General features: G+C 36.0%; 1 non-coding gene across 1 annotated transcript; it reads left to right on the forward strand.

The window, feature by feature from the left end:
• The first annotated feature begins 4,730 nt into the window (after positions 1–4,730).
• Positions 4,731–4,837, forward strand: LOC139860845 (small nucleolar RNA R71). Its single transcript, XR_011763462.1, has one exon. It is a non-coding gene; the product is annotated as a small nucleolar RNA R71 (small nucleolar RNA).
• The last annotated feature ends 238 nt before the right edge of the window (positions 4,838–5,075 follow it).

Genomic DNA, 5,075 nt, shown 5'->3' on the forward strand with positions numbered 1-5,075 from the left:
TGTAATGTTGAACTCTGTGACCATTAACTTTAAATTCAATCCCATTTGAATTTATTAATTCTACTGTTCCGTATGGGAAAACTCTTTTGACTATAAATGGTCCAGACCATCTTGATTTCATTTTTCCAGGAAATAGCTTGAATCGTGATTTGAAAAGAAAAACTCTGTCTCCATCTTTAAATTCTTTTGAACTTCTGATTTTTTTATCATGCCATTTCTTCGTTCTTTCTTTATAGATTAACGAATTTTCGTATGCTTCATGTCTTAATTCTTCAAATTTGTTTAGTTGACTTAATTGTAGACGTCCGGCTTCATGTAAATCAAGATTACATGTCTTCAAAGCCCAAAATGCTTTGTGTTCAATTTCTACTGGAAGATGACATGCTTTTCCGTAAACGAGTCTAAAAGGTGTGGTTCTAATTGGAGTTTTATAGGCTGTTCTAAAAGCCCAGAGTGCATCCTCCAATTTCATGGACCATTCCTTTGGATTTGATCCTACGGTTTTCTCTAAAATATGTTTTAATGCTCGGTTGGTATTTTCAACTTGTCCACTTGTTTGTGGATGATAAGCGGTGGAGATTTTATGAGTTACTCCGTATCTTTTGAGAACTTTCTCAAGTTGATTATTACAAAAATGAGTACCTCGATCACTTATTAAAGCTTTCAGTGTTCCAAACCTAGCAAAAAGACGTTTTAAAAAGTTGACTACAACTCGTGCATCGTTAGTTGGGAGAGCTTGTGCTTCCGCCCATTTAGAGACATAATCAATGGCAACGAGAATGTAGAGATTATTATGAGATTTTGGAAATGGACCCACAAAGTCAATACCCCAAACGTCAAATACTTCACATACTTGAATGACATTTTGTGGCATTTCATCACGTTGACTTATTTTTCCGGCCCTTTGACAAGCATCACAGGATTTGCAAAGAAGGTGTGCGTCTTTGAAAATTGTAGGCCAATAGAATCCAGCATCGTAAACTTTTCTTGCTGTGAGTTGAGGCCCATAATGCCCTCCTATTCGTCCTGTGTGACAATGGTTTAAGATTTGACTGGCTTCATCTCCGAATACACATCGGCGTATTATTCCATCGGGACAACTTTTAAACAAATGTGGATCTTCCCAGAAATAGTGTTTTATATCACTAAAGAATTTCTTTCGTTTTTAGTACGACAACCCTTTTTCAAGGAATCCACATACTAAGTAGTTTGCGTAGTCTGCAAATCATGGAATTTCACTATAATCTATCTTCAATAGATATTCATCAGGAAAGTTATCTTGTATGGTCGATTCATTTAGAACTTCTAACTCAGGATTTTCAAGACGAGAAAGATGATCAGTGGCGAGATTTTCTGCTCCCTTTTTATCTCGGATTTCAATATCGAACTCTTGTAAAAGTAAGATCCAACGGATTAATCTTGGTTTGGCATCTTGTTTCGAAAATAGGTATCTAAGAGCAGAATGGTCAGTATAGACCACCGTTTTTGCTAGAACGAGATATGAACGAAATTTGTCAAAAGCAAACACAATAGTAAGGAGTTCTTTTTCAGTAGTTGTGTAATTCGTTTGTGCTCCTTGTAACGTCTTACTAGCATAATAAATAGGTTGAAATCGTTTTTCAATCCTTTGTCCTAAAACGGCTCCCATTGCAAAATCACTTGCATCGCACATTAGTTCAAACGGTAGATTCCAATTTGGAGTTATCATGATCGGCGCATTAGTGAGTTTCTCTTTAAGAATATTAAAAGATTTGATGCATTCATCTGAAAAGATGAATGGAGCATCCTTTTTTAGGAGATTATTCATAGGAGTGGCAATTTTAGAAAAATATTTTATGAAATGTCGGTAAAAACCGGAATGCCCTAGAAAACTCCTAACTCCTCTAACATTAGTGGGATGTGGAAGTTTAGCAATTACATCTACTTTAGCTCTATCCACTTCAATTCCTTCCTTTGAAATTTTATGACCAAGAACGATGCCTTCTTTAACCATGAAATGGCATTTCTCCCAATTAAGAACTAGATTTGATTGTTCGCATCTAATAAGCATTCGTTCAAGATTAACTAGACATGATTCAAATGTATCACCGAAGACTGAAAAGTCATCCATGAAAACTTCCATGCATTTTTCTATCATGTCGTGAAAAATCGCCATCATGCACCTTTGAAAGGTTGCAGGGGCATTACAAAATCCAAATGGCATGTGTTTGTAAGCAAAAGTACCATAAGGGCACGTGAACGTGGTTTTCTCTTGGTCCTCGGGTGCTATTGGAATTTGAAAATATCCGAAAAAACCGTCAAGAAAACAATAGTAACTATTTCCAGCTAATCTTTCCAACATTTGATCAATGAAAGGTAAGGGAAAGTGATTTTTTCTGGTGGCGTCATTTAATTTTCTATAATCAATACAAACACGCCATCCTGTTACAGTCCTAGTAGGAATAAGCTCATTTTTTTCATTTGTGATGACAGTCATGCCACCCTTCTTAGGTACACATTGAACTGGGCTTACCCATGGACTATCAGAGATTGGATAAATTAAACCTGCATCAAGCAGTTTAATAATTTCTTTCTTAACAACATCTTGCATATTAAGATTTAGTCTTCATTAGCGATGCACATACATTTTATGACCTTCTTCCATAAGGATTTTATGTGTACAATACGAAGGACTTATTCCTTTAATATCATGAATTTTCCATGCAATAGCTGGTTTATGAGCTTTTAGCACAGAAATGAGTTGAGATTTTTCATTTTCAGTAAGAGAAGTCGATATTATTACAGGTAATTCAGATTCACCATGTAAATAAGCGTATTCCAAATGGTTTGGAAGTAGTTTTAACTCTAATGTCGGTGGTTCTTCTATCGATGATTTATATCGATATCTGTCTTCTTCTTTTAGCATTTGAACTTCTTCTGTTGTTGGTTCATATCCATTAGCCATAAGTGTAGCTAACATTTCAGTTTCATCAATTGGTTCAGTTCCTTCTCCTAAAGAACATTCTCCTGTTCCTTGTAATTCTGAAAATTCTTCTAACAATTCTGCATGTGAATCTATAGTTTGAATATAATAGCATGTATCATCTGCAGATTGTGGTTGTTGCATTGCTTTATCAACATAAAAGGTAACACTCTCGTCCTCTATACTTAGGGTCAGTTTCTTACCAAACACGTCTATTATTGCTTTGACCGTGTTTAAGAATGGTCTTCCTAATATGAGAGGAACTCGAGAATCTTCTTCCATGTCCAAAATAACAAAATCTACTGGAAATACTAAAGTACCAACTTTAACTAGCATGTTCTCCATTATCCCTCTAGGATATTTTACTGATCGATCGGCTAGATGTATGCTTATTCGTGTTGGTTTCAATTCTCCAAGGTCTAGTTTAGCGTATAGTGAATACGGCATTAAATTTATACTAGCACCTAAGTCTGCCAATGCTTCTATTGAATTAAGACTACCCAGAAAACATGGAATCGTGAAACTTCCTGGATCTGATAATTTTTCTGGTATCTTATTCAACAGCACTGCAGAACAATTAGCATTCATTGTAACAGCCGAGAGTTCTTCCATTTAATTTCTATTTGTGATTAGATCTTTCAAGAATTTGGCATACCTTGGCATTCCTGAAATCACATCAATGAAAGGAAGATTGACATTTATTTGTTTAAACATATCCAAGAATTTGGATTGCTCGGCTTCAAGTCTCTCTTTTCTCATTTTACTAGGGTAAGGAAGTGGTGGTTGGTATGGTTTAACATAAGGTTTAGCTTTAACTGTGTTATCTTCATTAACCTTTTCAACTACTGGTTCTGTTTCCTTATCTTGCTCAGGCTGTGGTTCTTGTGGAGTAGGAATAGCTTCATCAGAAATTACAGGCATTTCAGGTGGTTTAAGTGTAATACCACTTCTTGTGGTAATGGCTTTAGCTGTTTCATTCCGGGGGTTAGCATTTGTATCACTAGGTAGACTTCCTGGTTTCCTTTCACCTATCAACCTTGCTAGGTTACTTACTTCTTATTCCAAATTTTGAATAGAAGCTTGTTGATTTCTAAATGCTTGAGCATTTTGTTCATTGGTTTGTTTCTGAGATGTGAAAAACTGAGTTTGAGATTCAACTAGCTTCGACATCATATCTTCTAAATTTGGCTTTTTATCATCGGTTTGTGGTTGTTTGTTTTGAAAAATAGGTCTTTGCTGATTGTAAGTATTATTAGATACTTGCTGATTGCTAGGACCTTGTTGGTTGTTGTATGGAACATTTCGGTTATAGTTCTGGTTTTGATTGTAGATTGGTCTTGGCGGTTGATAATTATTCTGATAATTATTTCCAGGCCTTTGGTTTATGTATGAAACATTCTCTCTTTGTTCCATTGTTGGTTCAATACTGAGACAATCTTTTGTCAAATGTGGTCCTCCACACTGCTCACCACTAATTCGTATTGAGTGGATATCTTTAGCCATCGTTTCCATTCGTCTCTCGACAGCATCTATCTTTGCAGAAATGGAATCAAAGTCATGGCTAGAATCGTCTCTAGCCGCTTTAGATGATCTAACGATATCTTTTTCTTGGTGCCACTCATGTGAGTGGGAAGCAGTGTTATCAATAATTTTGTAAGCGTCAGTTGCGGTTTTCTTCATAATGGAACCACCAGCTGCTATATCGATGTCTTTTCTTGTAGTGATGTCGCATCCTTGGTAGAATATTTGTACTATTTGACAGGTGTCTAAACCATGTTGCGGACATCCTCTTAATAACTTTCCAAATCTTGTCCACGCTTCATATAGAGTTTCATTTGTCTTTTGTGTGAACGTAAAAATTTCTCCTTGAAGTCTTACGGCTTTAGATGCCGGAAAGAATTGTTTAAGAAAATTTTCAACTAAAACATCCCATGTATCAATCGCCCCTTCAGGTAACGATTCTAACCAATCTTTGGCTTCTCCCTTTAAAGTCCAGGGAAATAACATGAGATAGATCTGTTCATCCTCAACTTCTCGGATTTTAAATAGTGTACAGATCCTATTAAAGGTACGAAGATGTTCATTTGGATCTTCCTTCGGTGCACCACTAAAT

The sequence above is a fragment of the Rutidosis leptorrhynchoides genome, chromosome 7, assembly GCF_046630445.1.
Source record: "Rutidosis leptorrhynchoides isolate AG116_Rl617_1_P2 chromosome 7, CSIRO_AGI_Rlap_v1, whole genome shotgun sequence".
NCBI classification, from domain to species: Eukaryota; Viridiplantae; Streptophyta; class Magnoliopsida; order Asterales; family Asteraceae; genus Rutidosis; species Rutidosis leptorrhynchoides.